Raw genomic sequence first — 18,951 nt, 5'->3', positions numbered from 1 at the left:
AGAGAGAGAGAGAGAGAGAGAGAGAGAGAGAGAGAGAGAGAGAGAAGGTTAAAGGAAAAGGGGAATATTTCGATAAAGAGAGTGAAGCAGAGGAGGAAAAGTCCGGTCTATCTTCGAATTTGAACTCTACCGCTACTACACAGTACGCTAACCTTCAAAGCCAGATTTCAGAGCACCTAAAAGAGCGATAGAAAAGCTCATCTTACCTTTCCTTTCGATCCTTGGCAAAGTCCTCTATGCAGGTAGGTATATTATGTTGCCCCTTACTTACTTCCCATGGAAATGAAATTCGCTAGCGTTTCCCTTATGCCTCTGTAACGCGTGCAACTTCTCATGCGGTCGTGGCTCTAGAATTAGAATCGGATTCCCGGTAATAGGAAACTCTCTATCCTTCTCCCACTTCTATCTACGCATCGTGGCTAGCTACTGGCTAATTGTACAGTCTGTTGAAAATCTGCTTAACGGAAATGTAGAATATTATGAATTTTTTTTAGAAAAAAGAATATATATATATATATATATATATGTATATAATATGAAGATGTAGGTATCATGTATATTTTTTTTCTTTTTTTTTTTTTTACGAAAAAGACGTCACACTATTTTTAAATATATTCATTAAACGTGTCAAGTATATCTAGTTCGAGAATTTGAAATATCTCTTGAATATTTGAGGCTGTCCGGATCGTATTCAAAACAAAACCAAAAAAAAAAAAAAAAAAAAAACCAGAAAAGAGATATATATATTTATTTATTTATTTATTTTTTTATTTATTCCGTTCGTACGTAACAGCATTGTTACTTTTTACCACACGACTTTTTTTTTCCCTGCGACATCCCAAACCGATTCGTCGTGGATATTAATCGGCGTTACGATATTAATTAATTTTGAAACGCCTTGTAGAACGGTGTACATCGGCGTCGCCGCGTGCGGTAAATATGCTCTTCGAGCCACCCAAGTGGACCACCGGCCAACGGAAGAAAGGAAAGAGAGAGAAACGGACGTGGTAGAGAGTCGTGAATGGTGCGAATGAGAGGATGATCTCGTTTCGATCTGCTTTTCGTCGTTCGACGTTGGAACATCGTCTAACAACGAATTCCAATGATGAAAATTCGAGAGGAACGAAGAAACGAAAAAAAGAAAAAAAAAAAAGAAAAACATTTTTTTCCGAAGCATACCTAAAAATATATTCTGTCCGATTTGACAATTTGTACTTTTTTTCTTCCTTTCTCTTCTTTTCTTTTTTCTCTGTTATTTTCCCTTTTCTTTTTCCTTTTTTCTTGGCCTACAAATGCAACGTAACGAAGGAACAAGTATATTAACAAGAATTTTGACAGTTGTCATTAAATATTTTCCGCACTCGTAGAGACAAAAATCCATTAAAGAGTATCTCCACATCGGGATTTAATCGTGTTCGATAGATTGGATCGATTTTCCCTGGTCCATCTCGTGCGAGGATCCATTTATAAAATATTAATATGCTCTTATACACGTTACACGTATGACATCGAAGCAAGAGCAAATGAAAAAGAGAGATAAAGAGAGATAGGTAGAAATAGAGAGAAAGAGAGAGAAGGAGAGAGAAAGAGAGAGACAGAGAGAGAGAGAGAGAGAGAGAGAGAGAGAGAGAGAGAGAGAGAGTAATTATCGAAAGGTATACGACAGCTTAACTATCGTTCGTTAATAAGCAACGATCGCTTTGAATCGACTAGTACTATATATATAGTATTATATATATATATATTTCTACTGACTGTGTCTTTTCAGTCTTGCTGAAAATCTATCTCTTTTTTTCTCTCTCTCTCTCTTTCTCTTTCGTACTCGCTCGATATAACAGGCCAGTTCCATCTCCTCCAAGTCGGGCACGTCGTCGACGTCGAGCACGAGTCACCTTCACCTCCACCTCACCTTCCACCAACTCCGACTTCGACTCCGTAGCTCCACCTCCTTCTTGACTCTCATCCACTTCCTCCAGCGTCACCCACTCCAACCCCTCTATTCCACCCTCTCATGGATGAAGCACGAGGCTTCTGCGGCTGAGCTCGAAGCCGGAGGTGGAAGGAAGCACGAACCTTGCTCGTGAAGCTGGAAACCCAACCCTCCGAAACGAGCTGCCGCGCAGCTCGCGTCCGCTATCACCCACGCGAGTCAACGACGTCACGGACGGGGAAATCCTAAAGGTCTGTTCATAATCGTCTACTCAAATTTTTTACTCTTTCTCTGTCTCTCTTTCTTTCCTTCTTTCTTTCATATTTATTTTTAAATGTCTACATATAGAAAAAAAAAGAATGTATATATTTATGTATTATATATATATATTATTATTATTATTATTTTATTTTATTATTTTATTTTATTTTTTTTTTGGTCCCATTTATTGAGTCATCAGACTCAACTTACACGGGCCTCTGATTTAATGTAATCTATCTCTTTATATATTTCAAAGTGTTCTCGCTATGTTACGCAATGTTTTTATTAGAAATTTCTTCCTGAATTTTTCCCAGTTTTACGCGGATGCAGCTTCAGGTGCATTCAGGTGTTTTTTTTTCTTTCTTTTTTTTTTAAATTCTTGTTTTCCGATTTACCTATTATTACTGTTACTACCATTTATTCAATGTTTACTATCTTCTTTGATTTAAAAAAGACGATTTTGAAAAGGATTCACGTTATTTGTCCTTGATGTTCAGGATATTTTCGAAAACGTTGAAAATGAAGTTTGGAAAATCGAATGATTTCCCCCGCCCCTTTCCCACGCGTAACACTCAACGCGTTAACCCTTTATCCATCTCGATTTTATCTTGTCGAACGAGCTGGCTCGATAGACCCGTAGATTTTCGCTAGAGGCAAGCATTCGATCGGCAGAGCGACGGAAGCGAAGCGCCACGAGCACTTCCGGTGCCTCGTCATTTCCGGACCGACTTGTAATTTTCGTTCGCGTCGTCTCGCTGTCACCCTCACTGCCTGTAAATGTAACTGTATGCGTCTATGCGTCTACGTTGGCGGTATAAGTATTTATGTGTGTATGTGTGGGCGTATGCGTATGTATACGTGTGTACTGGCGCGTGCAACCCTCTCGCACGATTCCCCTCGATAAATCCGTAAAAGCGGATAGTGTCATGGCAAGAGGGAAAGAGAGAGAGAGAGAGAGAGAGAGAGAGAGAGAGAGATAGAAAAATTGAAACGTCCGAGTGCTTGATGCGACCTTGATCGAATTCAACTATTTCATGCGAATCCAACGAGTATCTATTTAATCGTTCGCAATTTATCTTAACATCTCTAAACACTTTTATCTGTTATATTTTTGAATCTATCTCTTATTAAATTAATTTTCGAAGAAAATCTAATTAAATATCGATCTCTAGTTTCTTTCCTGACTTCTTATCCTTTTTACGTTCTTTTTTCTTTTTTTTTTTTCTTATCTTCTCTTTCTTCTTCTTATCATTGTTATTAAACATTGGCTTTTTCGATGAGACGAATGGAAAGAAAAAGAAAAGAGAGAAAGAGGAAGAAAGAAAAATACAGAAATAACATAAGTGATTATCACTAATGGGCTGGAATATCAAGCGAGACGTTGGACTCTTTTCGACGATCCTTTTTTACCACCCTTCGAACATCATCGCTCCGAAGCAGATCGATAATATCCGTGAGCTTACCCTCTCTCTCTCTCTTTCCTTTTCTTTCTTTCTCTCTTCCTCTCGTTACTTCTCAACGTTTTAGAGGTGTCTTTTTCGAAGAGAGACGAAGAGAGGTAAAAGCGAAGGTAGAGAGCTCGATGAAGGAAAAGGTAAGGAAAGGAAAGGAAAGGAAAGGAAAGGAAAGGGAAAGAAAAGAACAGAAAAAGAAAAGGAGAAAAAAAGAAAAAAGAAAAAAAAAAGAAAAAAGAACCAAGGGAAGAACTCTCGGTAGCAGAAGCAGCGAAAGGAGCAGCCTGTCGCGAAGGAAATACAGCAAGTTGGTTTCCGTTGGAAAGACGGGAGAGCAGTTGGAAAATGAGGAAGAAGGATGAGACGGAAGGAAGGAAAGAGGGAAAAAAAATGGAAAAAGAAAACGAGAAAGAGGGAGAGAGAGAGAGAGAGAGAGAGAGAGAGAGTTTTGCCACGCCCTGTAATATATTCGTTTTAAGTTAATTGAAAGCTTTCAAAAAGGATGACGTCGAAATGGCATGGAAGCCTGTCGGTCGTTTCAATTTTTAACCGCGAAATTCGAAGAGATATCTTACTTATACAAAGATAAAAAGAAAGAGAAAAAGAAGGAACGAGCGAATGAGAAAAAGTAACGATACAAGTATATAACAAATTTTGGAAAATCGTTCCTACTTTAATTACCTTCTTCCTTTCTCTATCTATTTCCTTTCTTTTTTCTTATTTTTCTGTTTCCCTTCGTTTCATCCGATAAGACGTCTCGTGAATGTCGTAGAAAATAAAATTGTCTTCTTTTCTTTTTTTTTTTTTTTTTTTTTTTAATTGCTCCGTCGAAAGAGAAGAGCGAAAGAGAGAGAGAGAGAGCGAAAGAGAGAGAGAGAGAGAGAGAGAAAGAGAGGGGGCGACGACCAGGAAATTGATCGTAATTGTCGAGTGCGCCTCGGTAGTCTGGGAAGTTTGACCGAACGCAGGGGTTGGAAGGGATTCGAAGCGTCGCTAGAAGCGGACGTTCGAGGGAGGAGAATCGAGTCGACTCGAGTCGAGTCGAGTCGAGTCGAGTCGAGTTGAGTCCGGGCAAAAGAGGAGGTGGTGATGGAGGAGGTGGTGGAGGTGGTGGTGGAGGAGGAGGAGGAGGTGGAGGTGGAGAAAGAGGAAAAGGTTGTGGAGATGGAGGAGGTTGGCCTTCGGTTCTGTCGCTGTCATACGCAGCCAGCGACGACATAACTACCACCCGCTGCGACTATCTTCTCGTCATTCGGTTTACGTCGTCCGTCTTTCTCTTCTCCTTCTTTCCTCTCCTTCTCCCCTGCTCTTCCATCCTATCTTCCTCCACCTCCTTCTCCTTCTCCTCCTCTTCCTCCCTTTTCCACCCCGAACGTCATCCTCTTTGTCGGGAACTCGCTATTGACGTGCCACGCGATAATAGCATGCGAAACTCGTGACATCGGTGCTAGATCCTTCATTCGGCGTCCATCTTTATTCATTTTCATCGATTCATTCATTATATTTCTATTCTTTAATTATCGCGAACTTAGGTAGATAGATTTATAATATTTTATATTGTTGCAGATTATAGACGTTATAGATCTGTATTAACGTCTGTAATAATTTCTATCTAATTAGAAGCGATTAATACGTAGCGATCATTGTGTATTAAAAATTTACGATCATTCTAAAGTATATTCCAAAATAGAAAATGAGAAAAATGTCGGAGATCGTTGGAGCAATTGGTTCGAACGTATCTATCGAAACTCGCGCACACGCACATATAGACGTATAGATGCATAGATGCATGCACGCACCCACGCACACGTTAACTACTCACGCGCGCGTACTCGTATATCTATGCATACACTCACGTATCCGTTGTCCTTTCATTATTTATTCAACGATCTATGCATTCGTAATTCGGTGGCCCCTCGTTCGTCGACACTTTTTTCCTATTTTTCCCCTTCCGTCCCTGGTAGCCAACGGGAACGCACGAGCTACCGCTTTTCCGTGCCTGAAAATGAACGATGTACGTGTGCTCGTTCTTCTACATGGACACGTACTCTGGACAACCAGAAAGAGGACAACATGAAAAAGCCCGAGCGCACTTTATTTTGTTCCAACCTCCCACAATTTCTCCTCCTCCTCCTCCACCTTCTCCTCGTGCTCGTCCTCGTCCTCTTCACCTCATCCCGCAAACGACTGAAAACGAGAATCGTGTTGTGATCGAGACCGTCCGACAAATGGCGTATCACTCAGAAATACTCGAAAAGCGTTGCTCGAATCGTATGCAAGAGAAGAGCAAGATTAATATCAATAATAAGATTTTTATCAACGATTTTAACGGAGAAACGCTTAAAGAGTGTTTAAACATGACGATTGTTCCATATCGCAAAGTCGAATATTTCTTTTTTTTACTTATTCCTTTTCGTTTTTTTTTTCTTTTAAATACTTTTGCGCGTCAATAAATAAAATTGTATAGTTTAATTTTTCTTAGACATCGAGATTTCTTTACCATAGATAAGAACGATTGAAATATGTTGGTTAAAATTTTCACGAGGAAAGAGTTCAAAATCAAATCCGACGTAATTAACAACGACGATTAATTTCGAACGATCATAATACTATCGCCGACAAGGAACAATCGAAATTACATTATTCGTTAGCGACGAAAATGCGGGCTTATGATTCATCTCTCGTTAACGAATCGCCCTTCTCTCTTTATCTGAATGTTTCAATGAGACGAAGCGTGTCGACGATGTCTTTGAATCGTTCGCAACGGATAACGCAAAGGACGAACGTTCAGAAAAGGAAAATTGATGTGAAGAGGAAAGAAGAAGATGAGAAAAGAAGAGTGAAGAAAGAAAAGAGAAAAGTAATATAAGAGAAAAAGAGAGAAAGAGAGGGAGAGAGAGGGAGGGACGAAGATACCAAAGAGCTGCTCGCCTTACCAATGGAAAGTGCCGTTCAAGCGAAGGGTCTGATCGAATTACACACGTCCCTTACCATTCCTCATACCATCCCTTATCTCACCGAACGAAACCCGAACCTTCGAGGAATACGGAATCGCCAACGTTCGGAATCGTTCGATCCCTTGGAACGTCCCACAGGAACTTACAACGATGGACCCACCGGATCGTTCCTATTTCCTCTCGAAAGGAAAAACTGAAAATTTATGTGACGATAGCTAACTGCCGGCGGCGCATATACACACCCCGGCGGGCTTCTGTACGTTTTTCACGTTATAACTACCTGTCGATCTGAAAAAAGCAGACAAATCGCAACTTGAAAACTTTTGAAGTTATTACGATCTCTGAAGAGAAAGAAAGAAAAAAAAAAGAAAAAAGAATAAAAAGAAGAAGAAAAAAAAAGAACCGAGTTCGAGATTTATGGGAAAAAAAGGGAAAAAGAAAATGAGAAAAAATGAGAATAAGAAAAAGAAAAAGAGAAAGATGGAGAACGTGCGTCTCTCGAAGGAGAAAGAATTATGGGCGGGAAAACGTGACCTTGAAAAAAATCTTCTTCCTTAACGAGAAACACGAAAACGGTCAGGGCTATCCAGTCGTATCAAGGGAGAACGTTCCGCTTCTCTTGATTGGGCAGTTCGCAGGCGGAAAGACGTTCAGCTCCGGAAGCCACACCGAGCGAAAACAGACGTCCGCGTCTTGGCGTCGCGTGGGTGGAATAGAAATGCGTTTGGTTGATCCATTCCAAAGGCGAGTCTCGCTTCTTCTTCTTCTTCTTATTTTTCTTCTTTTCCTTTTTCTTCTTCTTCTTTCTTTTCATCTTTTTCCCTTTGTGTTCTCTACGAGACGCTATTCTTCGCTACTTCTACGCCAACACAAATTCGAAAAAAAAGTAGTAAGTCTTGTATCACCTGTTCTATATTTTCCTATCTCGATGTGTTCAATTTTTAAAATACTTTTTCCTGATTCTAAATAACATAATATTTCGCGTCAACGCGGAATATAATATAAAAAAGATGCTGTTCTATTTTCGACTTGGAATACAAATTTTTTTCTAACATTTCTTACGTATGAACATTGCGTTTATTAATAAATTTTTATTAAATTATTTGAAATAGTTGAACAAATTTAACAAAAAACACCAAGTGTGTTTGTGTGTGGGTGTATACGTATACACGAAAAAAGAATATATATATATAAAGTGTTATGTACGTATCGATTTGAAACGATTTCTATATTAATTGTATTATTTTTTATTTATAAAAGATCTATCTACGAATGGGTATAGATAATAAACGAATAAATAAATAAATAAATAAATAAATAAATAAATATATAGAAATACATTGGATGTTCGATATTACAAACTTACGAAATAATCGTTCGGTCTTATCCTCTTTAAGACACGTTCCTCTTTAATGCGTACCGCGCGATACGCGTTCTCCTATACCGGGTGTTCCTGAAATAAACGAACGATATTTTACTCTTTATCTACACGAACCAACAAAATATGAAAAATTCGATAACAAATAACGTTTTTCAATTAAAATCATTACGATTGAAAATTTCATTATAACGGAGAAAAGATAATTTCGATATAATAATAATAATAATAACAATAACAACAACAAAAACAACAACAACAACAACAACAACAATAATAATAACAATAATAACAATAATAATAACAACGATAATAATAATAAAAATAAGAAACGAACGAACACGGCCGGCCGTTCCGTTCGAAAATAATTTTATTCAAGTTGTAAAAAATTTTACATTTTATAACGAAAGGAAGCTCACAAAAATAACTTTCTTCGTTACAATTTTTTTCTTTTTTTCCATTTCATTTGCTTTGTTTCTTTTTTCTTTCTTCTTCGTAAATTTCTTTTTTTTTTGGGATCACCTAGTATATTGAATTCGAACGGGCTCGTGCCGTCCCTCGTTTCGCTGCCGCGGTTCTCCACTTGAACGGCTCGTTGGGAGTGCTCGTCGTGTGGGTGGAGTGCCGAGCAGAGCCTGTGTAGAGTGGAGGGGTTGAGGGTGGTTTAGAGATGGAGGTGGAGATGGGAGAGAGGTGGAGGGAGCTAGAGAGAGAGAGAGAGAGAGAAAGAGAGAGAGAGAGAGAGGGAGAGAAGTGGAGGGTGGTCCGCCGACCCGCCGGACTCGAACTGCTCCATTTCCGCCCCCGAGTCATCGCCGCCCTTCCACCACCCTCATCCTCCCTTTCAACCTCATCCACTCCTCCACGAGTTTCTCTCACGAGCGAGTCGCGTCTGGATATTAGCGCTGGATGCTGAGAGAAAAAGAGATTGAGATTGAGAAAGAGAGAGAGAGAGAGAGAGAGAGAGAAGGAGAAAAGGTTGGTTGGTGCAGTTTTTGACGATATCGATCGTTTCGCTTTTCGATAATATTCGGCGAAAACGGGAAGATCCTTTACCTTCCTTTATCTCTGTGTCTTTTCTTTTTAGTCCTGTTTTTTCTTTTCTTTTTTTTTTATAACGATATTCTTACTCTCTCTCTCTCTCTCTCTTTTTCTCTTTTCGTTTTTATGGATAGAGAAAGAGAATGTGTGAGAGATGACAAAAACAATTGCGTTGAACGTATATGTAACTTAATGATATACATATAATCATTAATGTTTTACAAATAATGATCGAAGAACTTCGTTATTAAGAGAAATTCAAATGAAATGACGCGGACGATATTTCTTCTTGTTTTGTTCTTTCCTTTCTCTTTTTCGTTTTTTTTCTTTTTTCCTTTTCTCTCTATGGAAAATGATTCGAGCTGTTGAAAATCTAGGTGACCTAGGACTTAGAGGATAATGTGTGGTTTAACTCTTACCGAGAGGAATTCAGAACTTCCGTGGAATTTCGAGTCGGGTGATCAAGATACGCGGGAACTCAAAGGGATACCTCCCCGAAAATTCAATGAGAGAGTACGTCCGTCTCTTAGACATTTGTTCCAAGTATGAGTTCGAGAATACTTCCGGTTCGTCTTCTAAAAGCTATCGATCCGAAAAGAGAGAAGGAAAAAAGATATAGAGATATACAAAGAGAGACATAGAGAGAGAGAGAAAGAGAGAAGAGCTATATCGATTACGATAAACTTTTTCGTTTGTGTGTGAAAAATATTTCTACTGTAGTATACGTGGCAAAGAGAGAAAGAGATCAGCATTTTTAGCTGGGCGTTTAGTTTAAAGAACTCGTAAAATCTCGAGATACGGAAACGAACGTGTATATAGGATGAATGTGTGGAAAACGAGTGCGAGTTAACTGGGACACTAGTAGTAGTGTAGTAGTCGTAGTAGTAATAGTATTAGTAGTAGTAGCAGTAGTCGTAGCAGTAATAATACTAGTAATAGTAGTAGTAGCAGCAGTAATCGTAGTAGTAATAGTACTAGTAGTAGTGGTGGTGGTGGTGGTGGTGGTGGTGGTGATGGTATGAGAAATATAAAAGATTAAACGAGTTTGAACGTTTATACGTACAAGTATGTATATCTGGATTTGTTCGAGACAAACGATCAAATAAAACTTATTTAGATCGAGCCAATCGATATATTTCTATACGGTAAATGAAGAAAAAAAGAAAAAAGAAATTGCGAGTGATCATACATTCAGGACAAGAAGATATTAAGTCTAATTTCTCTATTACGATTTCTCCTAGATAATTATGTTCATTAATTGATTATTTTAAGAAAAAGAAAAAAACGATTCGGTCGTCCGATATATATTCTCATTAATTTTTCACAGGTGAAAAATGCACGAGAGAGAGAGAGAGAGAGAGAGAGAGAGAGAGAGAGAGAGAGAGAGAGAATATATTTATCGTAATATTTTTCTTTATTTCTTTTCTTCTTTTTTTTATTTTTTACATTGCTCCGTATTATTCTTATGAGAATGCATACAACACTGCCTCTTCGCAATGTTATCCAAAGAAATCTTACAACAAATATTATCAAAAATAAATAAAGTCTCGAGAAAATTGTTTGTCAACATTGTTTGTAACGTGTCATTCAACGTTGTTAATCGAAAAATATTGAATGGAGTACGTGTTCGTTCGAACGTGTTGATAAAAAAAAAAAAAAAAAAAAGAAAAAAAAAAGAAGAAAAAGAGAGAAATGCAAAAAAATACAAGTGCAAGTCGGGAGGAGAAAGCGTGTGCTTAAAAAGAGAAATAAAATAAAGCAAAAACGAAAACGAAAACAAAAAGGAAAAAGAAGGAACAAAAGAGAATAAAATAAAATAAAATAAAAGAAAAGAAAAGAAAAGAAAAATGTAATGAAAGAAAAAGGAAGATGAAGGATTTAAAAAGAAGTACAAGGAATAACAAATAAATATATATATACAAAAGAGAGGGGCAGAAAGAGGGAGAGAAAAGACGAACGAAAGAAAAACTGTGTAAAAGACAGAAGAAGAAAAAGAAAAAGAAGAAGAAGAGTAAGAAGAAGAAGAAGAAGAAGAAGAAGAAGAAGAAAAAGAAGAAAAATTGTCCCACAAAAGCCACGTTGAAAGGGTAGGTAGGAGTGATTGCAGCGACTCCGTCGTGCGGGGTTAACGCGAAGCACCACAGATTTATCCCTACCACGAAGCATCCCTACGACCAACCCCATCCCTGATTCCACTTGAATGCCACCAAAGGGGGGTTGGGATGAAACGGGAGAGTGGGAAATGAGCGTATCCCTCGGGTTCACGCGTGCACCCTATATACATATATACGTTGATACCGGTTAGAGGAGGTATCATTCCTCGTTCGAGAATACACTAGTTATTTCTTCTTTCGTTCTATGATGTAACTTCCTATCAGGTGTCTTAAATAAAAGCGTGACTAAAATTACGAGATCTTGAACTCGTCGTCTATCTTATCTAGCATTCTTACGTTGTTTACAACCTTTAAATGTAAAGTAGACCGAGAGCAGTAGAACAATGAAGTGCAGAAAAATAAGATTTTGTACGTGCTCGAGATAAATTTTCTTTTCAGCTATGAGATATTAGCGTAAAAATATATTTATATATTATATAATATATTTTATATTACGATTAATCTAATACATTCGTGGCTTAACAAATTAGATAATAATACAATGCTAAATATTAAATTATTGATATATAATACATATTATATAAAGTGTATATAATGTTTATAATCTCGGATTAAAAAGTGATTAAATCTTAAATCGAGATGTATGTGTATATACATACAGAATATGTATGAAAAATTGGAAAACATGCAACTTCAAAAATATAACATAAAAATTTAGATTATTCTGTTGTACGCAAGTAGACGATACTAATATCAATGTTTTCAAAATTAGAAAATAGTCAAACGTTGGATTAGAACTTATGTAAAATATAATTGCTACTCTACGAATATAATCTTTCTTAAAAATTGTAAAAATTATCGATTGCTAGACGAGGACGAAATAAAGAAATAAAATGAATGTATGAGAGAGAGAAAGAGAGATATATAGAGAGGGAGAGAGAGAGAGAGAGAGAGAGAGAGAGAGAGAGAGAGAGAGAAGGAGAAGTTATCTCTTAGTCGCAATTTCCTGGCTGCAAGATGCTCTGCCTACCGTCGTCTTTTCCCTAGGGAAAATAGAAGGGCTGCTAGAGAGAAGGCATGAAACCAGGCGGATGAGGAAGAAGAGACTCTATTTGCCTTGGGGATACATCCTCTCTCACTCCATCTCTCTCTCTCTCTCTCTCTCTCTCTCTCTCTCTCTCTCTCTCTCTCTCTCTCTGTCTCTTCCTCTTTTTCTCTTATTTCTCGATCTCTCGATTATAACGGTATTTAAAATAAACGAGTCTAATTTTCGTATCTTCCAGGTCCAGTAGATTTCCTTGGTTAATATTTGATTAGAAATTTCGTAACGCTTAACTAGACGGCATAAATTATAGTGACTTTTCCTTAGGATTTCCGAGAATTTCGAAATTCGGGCAACTTATCGTATTTCGTGCAACACCTGCTACAGCTTCGTTTGTACGTTTTGTACGTGTATATGTATATATATATATATATATATATATATATATATATATATATATATATATATATATATATATATACATATGTTTGTCTCATACAAAGGAACGAAGGAATATTTCCTATTATTTTTGTCATACCAATTACGAACGACCTTCTTCTGTTGAAGCTTTTGTTTATCATACCAGAGATGGTATATTTCTTACGTTTATATGTACGTATGTACTTGTATACTCATATATAAATATTTACATTTAGAATTTATATCACGAATATATAACACAACGAAAAGCGTCGCAATTATCGAAAAATTTTACGAAACCTATCGTAAATTCGTAAGCTCGTGCAGTATTATTTTAATTGAATAACGAACGATTAATGATAATGAACGAATAAAAGAAGAATGAAAGAAAAATAATTCATCGACGAATAAATAAAATATTTGAGGGATTTAGAAGAATTACATAGATACTTACGTTAACGGACTCGTTTTCTAAGAAGGTCGTAGAATATATTTGAGAAGCCAAAAATTCCTCGTACTTTGTTACTTCTCATCCTTTAAAACTCTTCCGTTTTCTGTACGTCTTCCGGAATAAGACTCGTGTTCGGAAGGTTGCACGAACGTTGCCGAACGAGGTCGAGTAGAGTATCGTTGTAGGTTTCTCCGTAATTAGAGAACTAGCGACGTAATCAGGTAGAGTCGAGGTATCTGTAGATTGTTGCACCCTCACCCCATTGCCTCTTTCTCTTTCTCTCTCTATACCTTTTAAATCACTCATATTTTCTATCTCTCTTTTTTTTCTATCTTTTATTTTCCACGTTATTATTTTCCTGCTACAAAAGAAATGTACGATTTTCAATCACAGAGAAAGTATTACAAACGACGATTTATAGGAATGACGATGATACGTTTTCACTTTCTTTCAAAAAAAAAAAAAAATAATTATAATTTAAATTAGGACAATGCACTTTATGATCCTTCACTCTCTCTCTCTCTCTCTCTCTTGAAAATCTAAACGTGAGAACCGCGCTAATATTTTACTTCTCGACGAGATAACGTAACGAATGTTAAGATAACCTCGAGGACTCGACGAAACGTAACTAAGTACATAGACAATCGTCTAGAGACATGTAAACAATAGGTGCTTGTAACACCTACCGAGTCTCGAGATGTACTATTTTAAATTGAAGGGTAAGGCCGTCTATATATGAAGCCTCGGTCTTTTATAAACAGCGTGTAGGTCATCGGTTTATTAATGTTTACAATAGATAAAGTATACTCTTGTATCCTTCTCTAAGAACGAATAATATTACACGATTTAGATTTTATTATTCGAATTAGATAATTATTTATACGACAAAATTATATGTTATATACTTTTATCAATTTCTTTTTTATAATTATTAATCCATTGTGTAATTTCTGAATTATATGTATATATATTTATATAGTGTTTCAGAACATTTAGATCATAATTTTTAACGATGAATTCAGTATCATAAAAAAAAGAAAAAAAAAGAAAAAAAAAAAAAGAAAGAAAAAATTTCTACGTACGTATATGTACTCGATATGACCTTGTTTCTAAGATACATGCGATAATTTCGATTTTCCAGTAATTCCTTCGATAAACCAAGCTCTTCCTTCAACCATTTTCGTAAATAACAATTTTGATAAATTACCTTAGGATCTTATAAAAATCTCTACAACGCTCTGTTTCGTGTAAATATTTTCTTCTTATGTTTCTAAATCGGTTGGATTGCATCATGTCTCCTACATATCTCGAAAACAAGCTCATATCGAGTATATTTTTGTACGAACGTTTTTTCTTATTTTAGTGCGATGAATCCACCGGTGAAGTTTCATAACGTCCACGCGTTATGAAACACCCCAGACTGTATACATAGTACACAATCCCAAAAGAAGAAATGTCGTGCAAATTTGTTTCGTATAAAAAAAAAAAAAAAAAAAGAAGAGAAAGAAACAAGAAAAAGAACTAAAGGAGAGAAAAGAAAAAAATCACGTGAAAGAAATGTCCTTACGTGTTAGGAAGACGCATCGATCGTTGGAGCTTTTCTAGCAAAGGGGTTAGTTTTAATCACGGCTCGCCTTTGAAAGAGCGACGACGATTACGTCGATGAAATCTGGCCGCCTTTCGTTCGACTTCTTCTACCACACTGCTGGAGCAACTGGAACGAGGAGACGATACCTTCCATCCGACATAGTATTACGTCTTCATCTCTTAGAAAAAATAAAAAAAAAAAAAAAATAAAAAAAAAGAAAAACCAAAAACAAAAAAAAAAAAAGAAAAGAAAAAGAGAGAAAAAAAAGAAAATTTCTTTCTGGTTCAGCTGACTTTTAGCGTCGCTCGAAGACTCGAGGTTTGAAAGATTTTCTAAGAGGAGAGTCGAAATGAATTAAAAAAGAAAAAAAACAAGCAGAGAGAGAGAGAGAGAGAGAGAGAGAGAGAGAGAAAAAATGATTAATTGATACACCGAGATATGTACATATTATGATATAATGTAAATTGGAAGATTGATATACGATATATTTCCAGTATTGTCGATAATGATAAATTGCATGACGGTAATCAGTGATTCGTCGGTTTCGAATTACGACGAAACAAATTCATTTTAACGCGATAAACAATCATTGTTTCTATGTTCCATTTGTTCACAGAATAGCAAGATGCAAACTACTCCGTATACGTATGTACTTATGCAAACTACTCCGTATACGTATGTATATATTCTCTATGCAATTTTTGTTCTCTGCATTGTATTTGTATTTTAAATAATTGCAATCAGAAAAAGAGGCTAATAATGAGATAAAAAATACAAAAAATCGTCACGACTTTTCGCTTTTTCCTTCCACTTTTTCTTTCTCTTTTTTCTATCCTATAAGTTCAACAAAATCAACTATTTTTTTAATGATGCTTTAAAAAGATGATGACCAGAGAGCAAGAGAGAGAGAGAGAGAGATAGAGGAGCACCTAAATCCGGGTACAATATTTCGTAGTTTACTTTGAGCACGGATCTATTTTTACCGTAAAACGCGCCACCGTGTATATGCGAACGTACGGACCGAATTTCGCTCACGTACGTATATGTACATACATATATAGATACATACATACATATATATATGTATATATGTATATATATGTATATATATATATACACACACACATAATACGCAAGCGCGAGCAAGTACGAGAAGCTCTTACGTATGTACATAATATATATATATATATATATATATATATATATATACGTGTGTGTGTGTATGTATACCACGTCGAAAGCAAGCTCCAAGGTAAAAGCTGGCGCAAGAGGAAAGTGCCGGCTGCAAGTGGAGGCTGTCCGGAAATGAACGATGGCACGGCTAGATATCTTTCCGGAGTTACTTCCGGGCGGACTTGCCCGCGGTCCTTGGATCAAGGACCTTGTGATTTATGAAGCCAGGAGAAAGGACACCTACGTTGAACGAAATCCACAAGCTTTTCCTTGTAATTTAAAGCACTGATTTCCCCACCCTCTCTTTTCTCCCTCTAACTCCCCTTCACCCCGTCCCACTAATTTCACGAGAGAATTACGTACGAACGCGTATGTCGATTTCTTTTCGAAGATATTATTTCTCGAATATAAGTTTATAATAGTAGCGAAGAAAATCGATCGAGAGAGATTAACAAATCATCGTTCATTTATTTCTATTTATTCGTAGATTATATTTATGTTAAATTTCTAGCTATTTCTCTCTCTTTCTTTCTCTCCCCCTCTTTCTCTCTCTCTCTCTCTCTCTCTTTCTCTCTCTCTCTCTCTTTGTCTCTCTCTTTTTCCTTTTTTCGTAAATATTGCAACTAATACGTCGGAATGATCGCAACGTTTTTTTTTTTCTTTCAACAATCCTACGCATCGAGGATCGAACGAAAGAAAAGAAAATGAATTGCCTATCGGTTTCGATCGTCAATAAAAATCGTGGTTAAAAAATAAAAGATCGATATAATCATAGAGATCGTGGTGTTTTCTTTGAGAATAATTCGTTCGTTCGTTCGTTCGTTCGTTCGTTCGTTCGTTCGTTCGTTCCTACTTTCATATCTTTTTTTCGAAACGGCGTAGAATTCAAGTGAATTAAACTGGAACGGGTGAATGAGAGTGGAAGAAAAAAAAAAAAGAAAGAAAGAAAAAAAAAAGAAAGAAAAAAAAAAGGAAAGAGAAAAGAAAAATTCAGTAAAATTTTCGCGGATGCGTGACCGTCGGCCGATTTATTTTAGAGAGCAACGGATACTCGTCTGGATTTTAATGGAAACGTACGAGTGGGCATCTCTTTTCGCAATTTCATCAAGGTACACCTATCCCGCGAGAAACGGGATGTGGATAACGATGGCGTTCGTGAGACTGGAGATTCACTTTACGAGAAGGTCACCATATTCCCATGGGGGTAAAGAAGGGAACTGGGTATCATCCCTGTAACGAGATTTTCGAAGAGCCCAACGAAACTTGGTAACGAGCGATTTTCACAGCTGGTTAAACCGCTACTGGGTGGTGTCTGTCCTCTCAATGCCCTCCGTACGAATGATTATATCACGTTGTCGTATGGTTTTCTTTTGGTATCTCTATATATGTGTGTATATACGTACATTCGTTACTATAAGAAATAAGAGATAGCTCGCGTCTATCTCGTTCTTCATTCCTCTCTTTTTTTTTTTAAATATTTTTATTCGATAAAAAAAAAAGAAAAGAAAAGAAAAAAGTAAGTTAAAAAACGACGAAAGAATTATATATATTTCTGTTTTTTTTTTGAATATATAAAATATATATTTTTTATATGTAACTTATATTTATATCTGTATGATATATATATATATATATATATATATATATATATATATACACCTCTTTTTACTTTTTTTTTTTTTTGGAAGATTATTACGACTAAGGTAATTATGAGGGAATCAAACGAAAACGATATTTTTAAATCAGAATTCCTAATTATATCATTTGGCGTATTTATTGGATAAATAATTATCCCAATATCGTTTGATTGTAATAAATTTCTTATTAATGAATTAATTCAAAATAAAACTTACAAATTATACGCGTGAATATTTATGAACTTTAGTACTTTTACCATTTTGATCTGATTTCTATGCACACGGTCACGCGTGCAGAAACGAGCGGATGTTTTCGAAAATGCGTGCAAACGGCACGTGCATATTTCTCTTGACACGTGAACGCACGAATGACGTCTCGTGGGATATCACCCAGATTTTAACGCGCAAACGTAATAAATATTCACGTATCTACATACACATACGCAGATAAATGCATACATACATACACGAGCGATATTACATACATACACAAATATATACACACACACACATATATATATATATTATATATATCGAAAAGAGAACAAGTACACACGCTCCACTTCACATTCGTTAGACTTACGGACTAAAGAATGTCGAACTATATCTACGCTTTTATCTAGACACCCACGTTCGATCTCGTGGGATCCAAGCACGAAGGAAGAAGAGTCAACGACCCTCCTAAAATAATGCGAGGAGGAATGGCTCTGGGGAGAAAACGTTGCTGGTGGTGGTGGAGATGATGGTGGGTGGTAGAGGTGGTGGTGGTGGTGGTGGTGGTGGTGGTGGTGGTGAGGATTACCGAATCGAAATTTCCCGTAGCTCTATCTCTGACAAATTCGTTGAGAGATTCGTGTTACGTTGAGAAATTCTGTCTTCACAAAAATTTTTTTTTACATAAACGACCGATTCAAAAAAATGATAGGAAAGAGGAAGAATGAAAGATATATATATATATATATATATATATATATATATATATATAGAGAGAGAGAGAGAGAGAGAGAGAGATAGGTAGACGACAGGTACCTACGAAAGAAATATATACAAAAGTAGTTGCACTCGCGCAGCACATTAGGATATATCATTGGAAGAGATTGGTCTATTCCATTATCCAAATATTCGTGGTGGATATTGTTGATAGAGGTTTTACAGGAGTTATACGTACGCATAGATACACGTATGAAACGTCCAAGTATAAATCAACCAAGTGTACACGTCGTTCGTTCACATTCGTTCATTCGTTCGTTCGTTCACATTCGTTCGTTCGTTCGTCCGTTCATACGAATTTGCACGATGACGCCTACGCGTTAGTGGCGATGTCGATGCCATCAGTGATGCTGGACAATGGTAGTAGTGGTTGGACGTATGTTTACCAAAACGCAGATCTCCCAGGAAAAGTAAAATGCAATTACCATCAGTGGACAGAGCGACGGGGACATTTCGGTCACGGCTGTTGCCACTCCCACGTAAAACATAATGCGCTGGCTATCATTACCGCTGCG

The 18,951-nt window shown here is 36.7% G+C and overlaps 1 long non-coding RNA gene across 24 annotated transcripts in view; it reads right to left on the bottom strand.

The window, feature by feature from the left end:
- LOC122629298 overlaps positions 1–18,951 on the bottom strand; it is a 125,289-nt gene that overhangs the window by 11,143 nt on the left and 95,195 nt on the right. For 3 of the 24 annotated variants that reach the window (XR_006327228.1, XR_006327220.1, XR_006327225.1), the window contains exons 7-12: positions 14,616–14,814; positions 13,052–13,409; positions 7,969–8,055; positions 7,137–7,461; positions 4,327–6,890; positions 2,751–2,962 (exon numbers count right to left, since the gene is read on the bottom strand). This is a non-coding gene — a long non-coding RNA (uncharacterized LOC122629298). Of the gene's footprint in view, positions 1–2,749; positions 2,963–4,326; positions 6,891–7,136; positions 7,462–7,968; positions 8,056–13,051; positions 13,410–14,615; positions 14,815–18,951 lie in introns of those variants that run through there. The other 21 variants (XR_006327226.1, XR_006327233.1, XR_006327222.1 and 18 more) reach the window with 15 other exon arrangements.

Source organism: Vespula pensylvanica, chromosome 5, assembly GCF_014466175.1.
Source record: "Vespula pensylvanica isolate Volc-1 chromosome 5, ASM1446617v1, whole genome shotgun sequence".
Taxonomy (NCBI): Eukaryota; Metazoa; Arthropoda; class Insecta; order Hymenoptera; family Vespidae; genus Vespula; species Vespula pensylvanica.
Note: the sequence above shows the minus strand (reverse complement) of the source record. Positions and strands in the feature narration are given on the sequence as shown.